This window comes from Podarcis pityusensis, assembly GCF_964106645.2.
Source record: "Podarcis pityusensis genome assembly, chromosome: 2".
NCBI lineage: Eukaryota > Metazoa > Chordata > Lepidosauria > Squamata > Lacertidae > Podarcis > Podarcis pityusensis.
Genome location: NC_138029.1, coordinates 56325986 through 56343894, shown reverse-complemented (window position 1 = coordinate 56343894; position 17909 = coordinate 56325986). Strand labels below are relative to the sequence as shown.

Genomic DNA, 17909 nt, shown 5'->3' with positions numbered 1-17909 from the left:
AATGGGGGGCCGGAAGGGAACTAGTTGCAAGTTAAGGATGGATGGTAGGCTGGGGCTGCCTTTTTTTAATGAATGAAAGGAGGCAGCTGCAGCCAGCTGCGCATGCACCACACCCCCGCCCCAGCCTTGGGCTTCAAGGTAAAGCAGAACTGCAGCAGAAAGAGGGGGGGAGGTGGAGTGGATGTACAGTAACCGAGCAAAAGAAAGGGAAGCTCGGGCGTGCGGGAAGGACGTGATTTCTCTCTTGGCTGCAGCCGGAGCCTCCCTGTCGCGCCTCCCGCCCCGATGGCCAGCGAAGGAGCGGGTGCTGGGGATGCGTAAAAGCGCCAGGCTCCGTGCGCTCTTTCCGAGCCCATGCCGGGCGTGCCTCCCTTGCCAGGCTCGCTAGCCCCGGAGTTTGGGGGTGCTGCCGGCCGGGGACAACCAAGGGCGACCTCGGGGCCGCCGCGCCGGGGATGCCGCCTGAGTCCGATCGCTCAAGGGCAACATTGCTGGGGGTTGGTTCGAAGCCCCCTCTTGGAAGGAAAGCGGGGAGAAGACGGCCCGTTCTGCTGGGGTCCTCATCCTGGCCCTGTTTATTTACCCATGGCCGCTGAAGTGACTGGGGTGTAGAGAGGGACCTAACTAAAATTCCCTTGTTTTATGTCATAGCTTTTTCCTGTCAGGTGCGTGTTCCGAACGTTTTTCAGCCTAACAATCCAGCGCAGTGGCTTTTCTGCATGTATAGGCAACTGTTCGGACACACACACACCAAGGCTAAAATACCATAGCTGAAAATCCATCTCGCCGTGATCAGCCTGGAGGAATTTCAGGCAGCAAAGCAATTAAGGGGTTCGTGTGTGTGTGTGAGAGAGAGAGAGCGCGAGAGCTCAAAGGCAAAATGCATGGGAGAAAAGGAATACTGTACTGTTTCCTTAATCTCCCCACAAACCTCCCTCTCCCATTTACAGGAGGGCAGATTCGTAATAACTGCTCTCTGGTTATAGCAAATAAGGAAGAAAGTGGATCTCTGAATTTGGATTGCCTCTATGCCAACTAGGCTGAACTCTCTCTCTCTCTTTAAAAAAAAATAATTGTTTTTTTGTAATACACAAAGAAAAAGGAAAAACGCCCATTATCCCTATACCACATAGTGTTATCCCTATAACCATATAGTGTTAACCGTAGGGGGTGTGTGTGTGTGTGTCCTTGTTAACTAATTTCATTGATAACTTACATTGCCCAAATGGACAGTTCTATGTAGACCAGATATAACAAGTAGACCAAACCTGAATGAAACCTAGTGGTGTAGTTGCTTCTCCTTTACCCCTATGAAGAGCCTTCTCTGGGGAGATCTGGCTTCTGTGTCAGCCCTGGTGCCACTAATGGAAGCAGGACTTTTCCATAGCTGTTATGGGAAGGAAATGCTGTTTTTACTGAGAAGCGTGTGGGATAAAGGGTGTCATGAATCTCTTTTTTAGAAAACCAAAACTTAAAAAGCAGTCTGAGGTTTACAGCCTAATCCTATGCGTGTCTGCATGGAAATTGAGTCTGACTGTGTCAAATGATGGCTACTCCTAGGAAAGTGTGCACAGGATAGCAGCCTTAATAAATACACTTGTGGCTAATGGAGTGGGGTGTAAGGTACCCCTGCCTGTACGGGCCAGTCGTGTCCGACTCTAGGGTTGTGCGCTCATCTCACTTAAGAGGCCGGGAGCCAGCGCTGTCCGAAGACACTTCCGGGTCACGTGACCAGCGTGACGAAGCTGCTCTGGCGAGCCGGCACCAGCGCAGCACACGGAAACGCCGTTTACCTTCCCGCTAGAAAGCGGTACCTATTTATCTGCTTGCACTTAGGGGTGCTTTCGAACTGCTAGGTGGGAGTGGGGTGTAATGTTCTGCAATTTTAAAAAAGCTGTTTTTATAATCTTTTAATTATATTTTAGTCTGTCTTTGTTATATTTTGTACATTGTCTTGGGATGTATGTGGAGTGCAATGATGTTGATAATGATGATGATGATGATGATGATAATAATAATAATAATAATAATAATAATAAAAACACTCAGAAAGGGTATGTGATAGATTCCCACCCAAGAACACTGACCTTCTGGAAGTGCCCAGAGATCTCCAGCAAACTGTGGTTGTTGTTGTGGTTGTCTGAACCACAGGACTTTGTGCCCGATTCAGTTTCACAATTCAATGAGAGAAAGCCTATTGGCACACACTGTCTTCCCACTCCCAGCAGCTCTTTCTGTCATTGCCAGTTGCTTGAAAACACTGGAGGGGAGAGGGTTCTTGTGTTCAAATACTGCTTGCAGGTTTTCTCCAGGCATCTGGTTGGCTCCTGTGGTGCTTGACTGTAGATGGGCTCTTCTTATGTCCTTACCAAATGGATTCTGTCGTAAGTCAAGGTAACATACGAATTGGGAAATTCTGGATCATGGCAGCACAGTAGTAACCCCTGTGACCTTTGAGCCTGGAAATGTACTTCTGATATGGTGTAGTATTGTCTGAACAGCAAAGCAGAGCACTTCCTCCTCTTTATCATAATGTGTGGACCAAGCCTTGAGGGTCTCCTGGGAGGTCACAGTGTTTCGGTTTCCCACATTTAGCTTAAGACAAGTTGGTATTTGTTTCACACTCATGTACGTAGATGAAACTTGTGGGTTTTTTCTCCTGCCTCCCTTAAACACCTGGTCCTTGTATCCTCCATGTATTACTCATGTCTCATACCTTTTTTTTTTTGCATAACCAACATCAGCTGTGTGTTTAATTTCCTTCCTTCCTTTGGCACTTCTTTTCTTGGACTTTGCCTAGAGATAAACATGCGCTCAGTACGTTTTCCTTTATCTCATAACTCTTCATCAGAAGTTGGAATGTGAACCTTGCTGTGCCAAAATAACTCCCGGAATTGGGAAACAGACTCTTATCCACCCACCACCATGGTTTACTGGCAAGATGAACTGCATCAGATTTCCACTATCTGCTCCATTTGCTGTCCCTCCTTCCAGAATTCCTCTCTGGCCTCTGATCCTCTCTGCAAATTGTCTTCCCCATCCTTCGGCCAAACAACACTCTGATGGGAGGAATTGCTCAACTGCTGGTTTGGCCAAGCTTTGCGAGCGTTTCTCTAGCAGTAAATGTTTAAGTATTGCAGTTATATAATGGAGCGGAGGCATCTTTAGAGGGATTGCAGGGATAGGGAGCCTAGTACCCTCCAGATCTTGTTGGACTCCAACTCCCATCAGCCCCAGCCATAGAGGCCAAAGGTCATCGATGATGGAAACTGTTGTCCAGCAACATCTGAAGGGATGCTGGTTCTCTATCCCTGATCTTATTGTGCAGACTTTCCACCATCCTGTTTTGATGGCAGCTTTGTATTGTACAGCTTTAGAGTGAATTGTTGGTTCAGTTAGTCAGAGCATGGTGCTGATGATGCCAAGGCTGCAGGTTTGATCCCTGTATGGGATCCCTATTCCTACATTGCCGGGGGTTGGGGGGGTTGGGCTAGATGATCCTCAGGGCACCATCCAACTCTACAGTTCTGTTATTCTCTGATCAAGTACAGGCCATTATTGCTTTCTGGTCTTGAAAGGTGCTATATTGCTGTTAACATACTTCTTCACATTTAACAAAATCAGAGGAGAATGTGCCTTCATATTCAAGGCCAGCCAGCGAGGTTGTCGTCTCAGGCAGAGGGCTCAAGATAGCTAGGAGGCGTGGCAGATCTGCGCCTGCAAGGAGAGCTCACTGCCTTCTCTGCTTGTTTCCTGATAAAGTGGTACCTCTGGTTGCGAACGGGATCCATTCCGGAGGCCCGTTCGCAACATGAGCAGAACGCAACGGGTTGCGATTCGCCGCTTCTGCGCGTGACGTCATTTTGTGGGTCTGCGCATGCATGAGCGGCAAAATCCGGAAGTAACCCTTTCTGGTACTTCCGGGTTGCTGCAGGACGCAACCTCAAAAAACGTATCATGGAGCAAACGTAACATGAGGTATGACTGCACTACCTCCTCCTCCCTCTGCAGCGCAGGACTCACATGGGTCCCTGTGCAAAAAAACCCAACACCTTGAGCACATGGAGGCCAGGAACATGCTGTGTCCCCACTCCACTCGTGCATTTCCACACCTCCACAGTGCAAGAGTCTGACTTAGGCTGTGCGCACACAACCCTTTGCTCCAGGTGCAGTGTATTCCCAACTGCTGGTGTTTTGAGCGGAGTACACATGGCCCACATGACCTTAGCCACAATCCCTATGTATTCTGTAGGTCCTTGAGAAATACGGCATTTCCCCTCAAGTCAGCTGCCATTTGATTTGAAAATGTAAGCTACGGTTAAGTTGAGGTGTGTACTTGAGACATCTGGTGCACATGTGATGATGCCAGCTTTGTGCAATAGAAATGGTGTGGGTGTGTGACAGCTGGGGAAAAACAAACTCGGCAATATGCATTGGGTTAAAAACACTTATGCCCTCTCTCTGTTGTAAACAGCAACATAAAAATGCAACTTGAAAAGCAGGAGGGGGAAACAGCCTCACTGTGTTTTAAGCCACTAATGTGTACATAGCCTTACATTTCTACACTTCATTCTAGTGCTGCATTGGTTTATAAACTGCATTATACAGTGGTACCTCGCAAGACGAATGCCTCGCAAGACGGAAAACTCGCAAAACGAAAGGGTTTTTGGTTTTTTGAGTTGCTTCGCAAGACGATTTTCCCTATGGGCTTGCTTTGCAAGACGGAAACGTCTTGCAAGTTTGTTTCCTTTTTCTTAAAACCGTTAATACAGTTGTGACTTGACTTTGAGGAGCAACTCATAGCACGCGGTGTGGTAGCCTTTTTTGAGGTTTTTGAAGACTTTGGTGATTTTTGAAGCTTTTCCAAAACTTTTCCGACACCGTGCTTCCCAAGACGAAAAAACTCGCGGAACGAATTAATTTAGTCTTGCGAGGCACCACTGTATTATTTTCTGTTATTTGTATGCATCGCAGGGAGGTTAAAGGTGCCATTAGGGTTGCCATACGTATGGAATTTCCCAGACATAGCAGTGTCTGGGTGGAAATGTCCGGAGAAACCCAGACGCATGGCAACCCATGTCGACGGTGCTGTTTTCGGTGATTTCCCTTAAAAATAGCTCAAAAGTTTCATTTCGATGTGTGTGTTTTTGTGTCTGGATTTTCACTTTTTGAAATATGGCAAGCCTAGGTGCCATAGACCCTGTACTCCCTCGCCTCCCCACTTGCCAATTGAAAAAAATCCAGATTCTGTTAACAGAATAAATTAAGCAGATATTTGCAAACTTTGCCATTTGCTTTCCATAACAGTGTTTCCAAGGCACAGGCTTCCTAATTTCTCTCTTTGTGTCATGAAACTGGAAACAGGCAGTCCCAGTGGTGGTGGTATTAATTTAATTAACAAATTTATATGCCACTTTATACAAAAATGGGCTCAACAGGAAAATTCAGACAAATGCACGTCATACAATCACAACATTAAAAATGAATTAACACAATCCCAGTGAGAACTATTTTGTTAGCCGAACAATGATAAATGTTTGATAGACAATCTAATGCCTTCTGATATATGTATTTTCATACCAATATGCAGTGCTCTTTTTTTTGTTAAAAATGAGGTGCTCACTGGCAGAGGAAGAGGAGAGCGGGGGACGTGCACCGCCCCCGGCAGTGCGATCCCAGTGGTGTGCCATCGCCGCTGCCCCCCCCATGCTGGGCACCACATCCCCGCAGGTGGCGTGCCATGCCCCCAGGACGCGCACCCGTCCCTGCCCCCGCCTGCTCTCAGCCCCCCGGTGCCGGAGCATGAAGCTCTGCCACTGGAGGTGCTGGTACCCATATTTTGATAAAAGCAGAAAATAGCAGACTTGGGCAGTAAAAAAAGAGGTGCCAGCACTTGGTGCTGGTGTGAGTGCTGTCAGGCACTGCCAGTATGTCTCATGTTTCCATCTCAAAAATAATAATAATAAAAAATCCTTCCTTGGAGTACAGCTGAGACTAATATCTAGTGGACTCAGATTGTTTGATAGAATCCACACACACACACACACACACTGATTTGCAGACACAAATTTGTTAGATCAGACCTTTGTGCAGAGATGGAAATTCCATGGGCTCGATTCCACAATGCAATCGCTCTGATGTATTTCCTTTGCATCTAATGAGAAAGGAAGGTAGTGCAGTGCTGACTGAGGAATATGTTGATAGCAATCTAAACAATGTAGTAGATGTTTTCTGTGCAGATAGCAGTACTACCAGTTCAGCCTCCGAAATCAGTAATTTTTACTTCCGACTCCTCCTGAGTCATCTAGGACCACTGTTATCTTAATGGAGGCACCCTTACTTTGAATGAGTGGCCTTCGACATAATAAATCCAGCTGGTAAAATGACCCAGATGAGACGGTGGCTCCTTCACGTCTGACTTGCACTTGGCAATTATACTCAGCGCTCCTGGGCCGTCACGAGATGGGAAAGGGTCCCATCCATTACAACCCTACAGCAAGAATTTGTGTCTCTGAGAACTATGCAGTGGGAAAGCCCATCCTTTTATATTAGCTTATCTAGTTCCCACAACATATTGTGTTACCTGTTCTATTTAGCACTCTCTTCTACTGAATTACAGGTCTCAAAGCAAAATAAATTTTGCCGCCATTATCCATAAACCTCTTGAGCTGGTAAATTTGGAAGCATTGGCTTGAGGAGAATCCACATGACATACATGATGGAGATGAAAAGTGTTCATGTAGTCTGTCCAGCAAGACATTTATATGCACCGGGACTTCTCTTTGAGCCAGTCCTATTGGCACATGTCTGAAAGGAGTGACTGCAAGATCAACTTGCACACTTCTCACTGGCATCTGTGGGAACAAGCTGCTGGACTAGATAGATCTTTGTTTTTGTTTTTTGTTTTTTATAGAAATTTATTGGGTTTTACAATAGAAATAAACATAATAAACAATGTAACATATATCTTAACATAATTTCACATTTTCTTTGGACTTCCTCACATCTCCCGCTCCCACTTTCATCGTTATAGCATTTTGTCAGCAATTTATTATCTTATTTGCATTCTTATATCCCTTCTATGCTTCATAATCTTCTAGTTCTCAAAAAGAGTTATATTTTCTCAATCTCACTTATTTTCTTAAAGTCATCTAAGTTTAGTGGTGCTCAGTTATATTGATCTAGCATCCTGTTTAGCATTCACTCAAATTGCAATGTTTTTGTAAATAGTTCTTAAATTTCTTCCAATCCTCCTCAGTCCTCTCTTCTCCCAGGTCTCGAATTCTGCCGGTCATCTCGGCCAGTTCCATGTAGTCTATCAGTTGCATCTGCCATTCTTCCAGTGTGGGTAGATCTTGAGCTTTCCAATGCTTTGCGAGTAGTATCCTTGCTGCTGTTGTTGCATACATAAAAAATGTCTGGTCCTTCTTTACCACCCCTTGGCCGACAATACCCAAAAGAAAGGCCTCTGGTTTCTTAGTGAAGGTATATTTAAATACCTTTTTCAGTTCATTATAAATCATTTCCCAGAACGCCTTCACTTTAGGGCAAGTCCACCAGAGGTGGAAGAATGTTCCTTCACACTCTTTACATTTCCAACACTTATTGTCAGTCAGGTGGTAAATTTTTGCAAGTTTGACTGGGGTCATATACCATCTATATATCATTTTCATTACATTTTCTTTCAAAGCGTTACATGCAGTAAATTTCAATCCAGTACTCCACAACCTTTCCCAGTCCTCAAACATAATGTTATGCCCAATGTCCTGCGCCCACCTTATCATAGCCGATTTAACCATTTCGTCTTGTGTGTTCCATTTTAACAGCAAGTTATACATCCTTGAAAGTACCTTACTCTTAGGTTCTAACAATTCTGTTTCTATTTTCGATTTCTCCACCTGGAACCCTAATTTCTTGTCATTTTTAAAAACTTCTTTAATCTGAGCGTAATGTAACCAGTCTCGCACTTTATCCTTCATTTTCTCCAAACTCTGCAGTTTCCAGTTGTCTCCATCTTTTTCTAGAATTTCCCAATATTTTGGCCATTTGGCCTCCATATTGGGTCTTTTTCGGGCCTTAGCTTCCAAAGGTGAAAGCCACCTTGGGGTTTTATTTTCCAGCAAGTCTTTATATTTTGTCCAGACATTAAACAGTGATTTTCTGACAATATGGTTCTTAAAGGCCTTATTTGCTTTAACCTTGTCATACCACAAATATGCATGCCATCCAAAAGCATTGTTAAACCCTTCCAAATCCAACACATCAGTGTCTTCAAGAAGTAGCCAGTCTCTTAGCCAGCAGAACGCTGCGGCTTCATAATACAACTTTAAATCTGGCAGGGCAAAGCCCCTCTTTGTTTTGCATCAGTTAATATCTTAAACTTAATTCTGGGCTTTTTGCCCTGCCAGACAAACTTAGAAATATCTCTCTGCCACTTCTGAAAGCACTCCGTCTTGTCCAAAACCTGAAGTGTTTGAAATAAAAACAACATCCTTGGCAATACATTCATCTTGATAGCAGCAATTCGGCCTAACAAAGAAAGTTTCAATTTTGACCAACTATCTAAGTCTCTCTTAATTTCTACCCAGCATTTTTCATAATTATCCTTAAATAGACTTAGGTTTTTTGCTGTTATGTTTACCCCTAGGTATTTTACTTTTTTTAACCACATTAAGTTCCGTCTCTTTCTGAAACCGTTCTGACTCTGTATCTGTCAAATTTTCCCCAAAACTTTAGTTTTCTGTTTATTTAATTTAAATCCAGCCACCCGACCAAAGTCATTAATCAGTTGTAATACTCTTTTCGTACTAGGCTCTGGCTTCTGCAGGGTCAAAACCAGGTCATCTGCAAAAGCTTTTAATTTTGTATTGTTTCTGTCCGACCTGAATTCCTTCCACCAACCGATCCCCTGGACTAGACAGATCTTTGGTCTGAGCCAGCCAGCCTCTTCTTATGTTCTCAAATGTGGGGCAGTGCAATCTGCTGTTGCCATGGGGTCTTACCATCCAAGACACATACTTTGTCAAGCGACCTTTCTTGTGCTTTGGACTATCATTTCCAGATAGGAGCAAGGGCATCTCCCTGGCAGACACACCTCTGGATGCAATCCTACTACAGTGGTACCTTGGTTCTCAAACACCTTGGTACTAAACAACTTGGAACCCCAAACACTGCAGACCCGGAAGTAAGTAAATAAGTTTGTGAACTTTTTTTCGGAAGCCAAACGTCCTCTGTTTTGAGTGTTACACTCCCGATTTGAGTGCCTCACTTCCATTTTGAGTACCACACTTCCGTTTTGAGTGTACACTGAGTTCTGTCTGTTTTTGCTATTTATTTAGTGTTGTTGAGGCAATTTTTTGTGTTTTTGTGACTGTGTGGAACCCAGTTCAGCTACTGATTGATTGGTGACCACAGTACATTGTTTATTGCTTTCATTTTATGTATCAATGGTCTCATTAGATAGTAAAATTCATGTTAAATTGCTGTTTTAGGTTGTTTTTAAAAGTTTGGAACGGATTAATCCATTTTGCATTACTTTCTATAGGAAAGTGTGCCTTGGTTTTAGAATGCTTTGGTTTTGAAGGGACTTCCGGAACGGATTAAGTTTGAAAACCAAGGTACCACTGTATGCCCATTGGTCTGGGAGTAAGTTCCATTGAACTCAATGGGACTTACATTCTGAGTACATGTGTGTAGGATCACACTAAGTCTTAATGGCCACAAGGTGTAAAAAAAAAACTGATTTTAAGTCGCCTTGAGCAATTTGAGTGGGGCATAAGCCACACAATGTGTGGGTTCTATAGGATGGGGAGTAGGGAACCTCAATCCCTGCTGCAAAATGTGGTCTTCCAAGCCTCTTAATCTGGCCCTTAGGACTCTGGTCCAAGCCACAGCCCTTTCCCTAATCCACACCCCTTAGCAGCCCTGCTCTATCTCAACCCTAAGTGCTTTTGCTGAGCTGGAAAGTGTCCTTGATCTGTGATGATGATCTAGTTCACCTGGATGGAGTTGTATATTGTGTAGAAACCTCTGTACAAATGAGTCACAACCATTGTTCCTCTCACATTTGCCTATAGCTCTGTCTACCACTGGTATGCGGCCTACAAAATGTTACCCCCACAAGAATGTAACCCTTGGACAAAAGAAAAAGAAAAAGAGGTTCCCTTCCCTCACGCAGGATGTACATTCGTAGGACCAGGGTCCTGTTCTATTACATGTAAAGAAAGTTACTGCTCTTATCCCGCAGAACAGAACTCAACACCTGGAACAAGTCGGCTGTTTCTAATGAGTTCTTAAGATTCCTGTGAGAGATAATTATCTCTTTTCACTGGAGTTTTCAGGAGCTAGTATAAAACAACGAAAAGGCAGGAATAAGTTTCAGTCAATTATCATTCCTTAGTACACACATAAACGCAATTGAGGAAGTGGAATCTTTTGCATGTGTAAGTGAGGGGGGGGGGTAAAGCTTCTGGAAAGCAACAATCAATATTGCTACTAGTAAAGAGGGCCTGCAAGATATATATAGCCACATCTAGCTGGCCTCTGGGCATTGGATAAGCCAATCACACAGATTTCTGGGCAAGTATACATTAGTTTGCATACTTCCTCCTTTTCTACCATTGATTTTTGAACTAAGGCTGCAAAACCAGAAACTGGAAGTGTACTGGTGAAGGGCCACAAACTGCAGCCAGCCCAGCCATGGTCACATCCACACCATACATTTAAGTCCCCCTTATAGACCATTTGACAGTCATGGCATCCCTCCAAAGAATATTGGGAATGGATACTGGGAATTATAGCTCTGCTAGACATAAACTACAGTATTCCCAGTGTAGTCGCAACATAGATTTGCATCATCATCATCCTCTTTATTCTTAATTGAATCTATATACCACCCTATATCCTGTTTCTTGACAGTTTTATTTTTGATCCCAGCTCTAGATGATGCATAACATCTGCAAGATTCACACCAGGTAGGCAAGTCACCAGGAAGCCCTGTAGAACCAGCAATCTATGTACTTAATATCCAAGTCACCCACTACCAGAAGTACCCTTGGCATGGGAGGATATTTTTTCATCCCCAAGGAATGGGTCCCTTCTAAGGGATCGTTTCCCTTTTCTGCAAAGTGGTCCATTGCTTCCCTGAAATCCTAATTCTCCATGACATGAGGGAGTTGTCACCCTGGGAGCGAGACATCCCTATCACACCTATGAAGATTTCATCCTCTACCCTGACTCACCCTGCTTCTCCAGTTCAGCTCCTTTGGCCTCAAGAGCAATTACCCATTTTTTGTAAGCTGCTCTTACAAAAAAAAAAGTTCAATGCTCCTTTGGTTATAAATGTAATAGGCTCTTTGGATCCCAGCCATTGATAATCTCTTTTGCAGATATTAGAGATCTGATAATAGAGAATACTCAGCTTTTCATGATGTCTAAAATATTCCCCAAGGGGTGAACTTTTATTTTTTGGAGGTGCCAATCTGGCTTAACCCTGGCCATTAAGAATCTGCACGATTAAGAGATAGAAATATAGTAGGCTCAAAACTTACATGGGGGTTACATTCCAGGGATCCATGTGCAAAGGCAATATCACGTAAAGTCAGGAAGATCCCTGGATCCGCTCCCCAAGACCCTTACCTGATTGAAGTCAGCACACCGAGCGAATGAGATCTTGGGAGTCTTGTATGAACTTCCTAAAGACTGCTAAGCAAGGCGTAGGACTTAAAAAGCTTTTTCCACACCAGGTTTTCCAGCTGCAGAAAGAGCTTTTAAATCCCTTTGCCTTTCTTACCAGAAGTACCACCCTACTTTCTCTACCCTGAATCTACCACCAGTCAATTTCAGTGGGTGAACTCTTAGTATGATGAGGTGAGGAGGAAAAAGTTCAGTCCAAGGGTAACATTTCAACTTGGGAGTCGTATTCTTTAATTTTCCTATTGCATTTTGCTTTTTTTGCTCTTGCATGTTACCACTGAGTCCTTTAGGTTGGAAAACACAGAAGCAGAAGGGAACAGATTTAACTACAAAGCAACTACTTATAGTACATTTGATGCTAAGACTTTATAATTCGGCCATTTTATTAGAAATACTTGTCTATGATTTGCAATTAGCCAAGTGGGTACACAGATGTAAAAAGGCCTTTTAAAAAGTACTGTTTTTTTAAAAAAAATATGATAAAGAAATTTGATATAGTGCAGTCTGAATCCATTGCAGTTAACAGAGTTCCCCCCCTTCGAGTTGTAAAACTCTGCTGGATTTTTCCAACATTTTAAAAATAGATTAAGACTGGGAGTAAGAATGGAAAACAAGAGATATTGTATTCCAAAGTAAATGTGGTTAGGATTGGGCAGTAAAGTTGCTATCCAGAGAACACTCACTTGGTAGTAAATTCCACAAAATCAATGAGGTCTTCTTTCAAGTAACTATGCTTAGGATCAAGGTTAATCAGGATAATATATAATTCAGTCTGACCTTAGGCAACCTGGAAAATAAGTTTACCTGACTGGAGGTTTTTGAAAAAGATGTGTGCTGTTTGCACAGGATTATAGCAGTATTTGAGGGGTTGGGGGAGTCACACATTGATTTGGGTTAACTGGAAGATAATGCCTCATTTGAAATGAGGATTCATGTTTACAGATGGGAATACTCCAATATTTAGCCATGTTTTCTCCAAATTAAGGTCCACTGAGTTCAAGAGAATTTACCTGCATTCAACAATGCAGTGGCTAGGGACTGATCAAAACGAATTTATTTGTACGCAAAGCAGATGCATGGAGTCAGGATGTTAAAAAATACAAAGGTAGCCACTTCGGCCCATAGGGGGGGAAACTGGGGTTTTGGGGGGGTACCCTCCAAAGCTGAGCAATGCATTTATCAGGACAATCCAAAAAGCCACAAAAATGAGCTTTTGGATTCTCCGGAACTTTTCCTCAAGCAACATGTTGCACGAGTTAAGGGGGGTGGTTGGATCCTGATGAAAGATGATGGTATCCCGATCCAGTTCGGGTGGCGTTCACTTCCTACTAAACCTGCATAGGACCAGCCTGGGGCACTAGCCAGAGGCGAGAAGGAAACTGCTCTGTTTGAACTTAAGCTCTCTCTCCACATTCTGCAGTCCTGTTTAATGAAGAGATTCCACTCGTGGTCTCCTGAGCTCCATTTTTTCGCTCTGCAGCCCTAACTGCGGCAGGCCTTACTTCCTGGGTAAATATCCTGGGGACTCCTCATCTCCATAACCAAGCAGAGCGCTAATCCCCCTAATGGCATGCTTAGAGCAAGTCCGGAGGGGACATCCTCTCTAGCAAGCAACTTTAGGGCTGCAGGCAAAAGACCCCTGGGCCTAGAGCACTCGGGGAGACCTTTCCACGACTCCCGACTCGACCAGGCCCTGTAGGCGCGCGTCCGGGGAGGCGGAGGTTTCCCAGGTCCCCCTGGGCGGGGCCCCCGAGCAACGGGGGACTTGGCTGCCCCAGCGCCCCGCTCCCCGCGTCCTCTGTTGGCCACCGGGCAGGCAGGTGTGCCGGGGGAGGGAAGGAAGCCCGCGATCGGAGCGAGATTTCTGTGTTATTCTGCAGCGCCCAAGGCGGGCCGGTGCTTTGGCTGCCGCCGCTGCGATTGCTTTAAGGGAGCGAGGCCATCCGTCTGGCAGACGCCTTTGAGCCTCACAAAAGAACAGGATGTTGTTGATTTGTAACCAAACCACAGAGAGGAAATGATTGTAAATTTCCTCTAAACATCCCCACTGTCTGCCTCCCTCGCTTCCGCCTCCTCCTCCTCCTCTTCCACCCCCGCAGCAAAGGAGCTGCTGCAGTTTCCATAAGGGGGAATCTCTCTTGCGCAAATGGCTTTCCACCTCGGATTCTCTTTCTTCCTTCTTCATTTCAGCATCACGATTTCTCTCCTCCACCACCACCCCTTTCCCCATCCGCCTTTTGTCTTTTCAATTTAAGCAGAGTTTACTTAGCAGTCCGCAGCTCCCGCTTGCTTGGCCGGGTGAGAATTGGTTTACAGCTGTAACACCTACCCTGCAAATCCAGAACAGCCCGTCCCGGGGTGGGGGGCTGGGAGGAGGGGAGAGAGAGGGAGGAAGTTCATTGTGTAACTTTCTCTCCCCTTCGCGAATGAGTTGCATCGTTTACCCGTCATATTTGCTCATCCTTAATCCGTTTGCGAGCCGGCAAGACTGCAGGAAATCGCGCGGGAGTCCAAACCAACCCCTTCCGCTCCGAATTCTTTAAAAAACAGATCTGACCCTATAGAGTTCTTATCATTAGAGCCCTCTCTGTGTGCTTAATTGCAGCTTTCTAAACGGCACACCGCGGTCGCCTACCAGATGTCCCTATATTTTAAGCGGTTGTGCTCTTAGCTTTTCGTTGCCACGGGTTATGGCTTTCTCCGTGACAAGTGAGATACAGCAAGCAACTATGTCCCTGGAATATGGATGGATTGAAATTTCAACCACCTGGTTGAAATATTCCCTAATTCACATCTGGATGTGGTCTGTACTCTCAGATCCTAATGTTCTGTACAGCCTGATCCAGTTAAAGTTGGGAGTATGTGGATTCAAGCTCCTCCAGTCTCTCTCTCTCTCTCTCTCTCTCTCTCTCTCTCTCACACACACACACACACACACACGCCAATGATTGTAGGTTTAACTTTAGGAGTAAGCCCAGTTGATACCATTATAACTGATGTACATAGAAGTGTGCTTAAACCACACCCCTGCAAATCAGAATGAAGTCTATACTTCTTCATTCAGGTGTCCCCCTGGTAAAAATACAACTAAAATACAACTAAAAATCATACAGCATCTAGCACAGTACAATTGCGACAACAGGCAGAAAAATCATTAAGTGGGTAGCCACTGTTTGTTGTTGGCATCTGCTTATCTCGAGAGACAATGGGGTGTGCCTGCAGGGGTGAAGTCAAACCTCTGCATTAGTAGCACCAAAGTAACCTTTCCAGGGTGCAAGCCTGGTTAGTGTGTATGCAGGTCCTGGGATACAAGATTCTTGTCGCTGTATAAGACCAATGGTAAAAATGGCCTGCCTAGCTAACCTAGAAAGGGATATTTTGCTTTGTTTCAACACTGCTAACATATGTACCTTTTGAATCAATAATATGAAACACTCACTATAGTGTGAAAATTGTCAAATGGGAGGGTGGGGGAGAAATGAGAAGAAGGAAAAGGATATAAATCATATGCCTACTTTGTCTTAAAAAACTAACCAAACACACACGAAGCACAGTGATATTTTCAGCATGAATTGAAATGTGCCATTTGCAGAACAGGAAATATTCCTGAAAGCTTCTTCTTATCCCCATTAAAAATAGTTGCAAACAGTTGAATCAACGTGGGCGATGCTGGCATCAAACTTCCCAAAGCAGAATATGAGAAAGAGGAAATCCCTGCACTGGACAGGAAATGAGAAATGATGAGCTATATCTGCGCTGCGGACCAATTTGGAGAAGACATGATCTCTGGTGTATTGTCAAGCCCATTGCCTCTGCTGTCACAGGACTCCTTTCTTTATTGCTAACTAAGCCCAGGGGCTGCTCTGATTACAGATATACTGTAAGCAGCTGCTTAAGATGATAGCTATGGGGAGAAGACAATGTCGATGAATCTTTAGGGGGACCGCTGCCGAGCAGTGACATTCGCTCACCTTCGGAAGGTTTGTGCATAATCTTTAGCTAAGATAAGGTCTGTAGTCATAGACTTGAAACCCCAAGTTGAAAGGTCCTCCTTGATGGCTATGATTCCCAATGTTGAATAATGCTGCACACTCATAATTTGCTGTGGACGAAAGAAAAACCCTCACAATGTCTGTTGCCTGATTTGTAGCCAGAGGAGAGTTTTGGGATTACATTCAGTGGTTCTGTTAGGGCTAGATTTCAGAGCCCGGGTCCAGGAGCCCACCCCTCCCCAAATGAGCAGCAACAGATAATGGGGCCAATAGCGGCAGAAAACAGGTGTGGTGTCCATTTCCTAGCATCACACAAGCCATGTGGGGTCCAGAGACACTCTGAGGATATGAAAGTGGCAGGCACTAGGCAATTCACTGCACAACCCACTAAATCTGTTTTCTTTTTTTTTTAGTGAATGCTCCCCCCCCACCTGGCAAAGTGGGCAGGGTGGAGGGCAGCAGAGCAACCAGGGGAGAGAAGAAAGCAGAGCAGCCAGAGTAATATGCAGGAGGCAGCCAGCAGGCTTCTCCCCCTCATCCCTGCCATCTTACTAAGAGTTTCCCCTAATTTGCCAGGGCCAGTGATGGAATATGTCAACGTCACTTGAAATAAAGAAAGAAAAGCTTATCTTTCTTAAATGGTTACAATGGTGGAGTCGTCAGAGGACGGTGAGTGAAAGCATTTTGTACCTTATCATAAAACACTTTTCTTTTGAATCTTCTTATAAGGGCATGGAAGTGGCTGTATAGCTATGCAGATGCTCTACAGAGACAATACAGGCAAGCAGAGGCAGTCAGGGTTAGGCATGCATCTCCTCCATTTTTGAACATTTGCAGAGGTCAGACAATAGACTGCCTTCCTAGAACTGTGCTGCTTGCAAAAGATTTGATCCAGAAACATTTACTGATGGTTAACTTAATAAATGTGTCAATGTAACCGGTAAAATTGCCCTGCCTGAAACCTTCCTGAGGGATCGTGGTGCTTGCAGGTGGCATGAAAGTACAAACACTTTCCTCTCTTTTCCAACAGCCCAGTTGGGTGTGAAAATTAGGCCAGAAGCGCTCTGTGCACCTAATTATAATGTTGTTGATTGATGGTGTTGGGGTGAGGATGGAGCAATAGAGCACCTGTTTTCCACAGGCCTTTAAGTTGCTTTTACTTATCCTCTATTGGTGCTTTATCATCTGTAGGGCATGTAGTTCTCCCCACCCGCCACACTTACGATTTAGTCTGCCTCTGCACAGACCAAGATAAAGTGCACACGTATGCCTGTCTGTTCAAAAGTAAGCCTAAGGGGTTCAAAATGTAGGCACTTACTATCGGGATGCATGCTTTAACATTGCCATCCAAGGCTGCGTACACTCCATATGTTTAAAGCACATTATTTCCTCCAAATAATCCTGAGAACCATAGTGTACCTTCACAGAGCTCCAGTCCCCGGTGCCCTTCACAAACTGCAGTTCTCCGGATTCTGTGGGGAAAACAATGTGCTTTCAATGTATTTATTTATGAAGCTCGAGCCAAGAGGCCTCCTTTACCTGGCTCTGAAACAGTGTGCTCAGACTTCTTTTCAAAAAGAATTGAGACCCTCCAGTGATACACGGTATGTGAATGTAAACTTCATGTGTTACATGTGCCCTATGGGTAATATGCATTGAGAGCACTAATGAAACTACAGAGGTGTGGACCTTGCAATCAACTTTTACAATGCTTTTAATATCACACTTACAAAATTGCAGATGGCAGGTACCTCTTAGAAAAGCCATGCCCCTTTCTCTCACAGGAAGAAATGCCTCCCCCTGCCCTCAGCCGCAAATAATGCTGGTTATGACATGTGCCCATATTATTGGAAAGCAAAGTGTGCTTTCCCCCCCAAAGAGAGCATTCTTAATTAACATAAAAGCATATGCAGACTGAGTAATCAAGGTTTCTTTAATTGGATGGCAGCCCTAATAAGACACTTATAAGTAAAATTAAACCCAAATCTCTTGAGCTGCAGAATTCAGATTCAAGCATCTTTTAAAGAATCTAGACTCCAAAGTCACTGTAAAGTTGAGTAAGACTATTCATTTATTGCTGTGCTGTAGTCCCTAGGAAATCGCAACCCTTATCTTCAGGGCTGCAGATACTACTACATAGCAAAAGTTATTAGCCTGCAATCTTGTGTACATTTACCTGAGAGTAAGTCTCATTGAACTAAGTGGGACTTACTTCATAGGACT

At 44.4% G+C, this 17909-nt stretch overlaps 1 long non-coding RNA gene across 3 annotated transcripts in view; it reads left to right on the top strand.

Moving 5' to 3' along the window:
* The first annotated feature begins 13 nt into the window (after positions 1–13).
* Positions 14–17909, top strand: part of LOC308472429 — a 33351-nt gene continuing 15455 nt past the window's right edge. The window contains exons 1-2 of one of the 3 annotated variants that reach the window (XR_013983506.1): positions 2047–2394; positions 15334–15674. This is a non-coding gene — a long non-coding RNA (uncharacterized lncRNA). Of the gene's footprint in view, positions 139–2046; positions 2395–15333; positions 15675–16262; positions 16356–17909 lie in introns of those variants that run through there. The other 2 variants (XR_013983507.1, XR_013983508.1) reach the window with 2 other exon arrangements.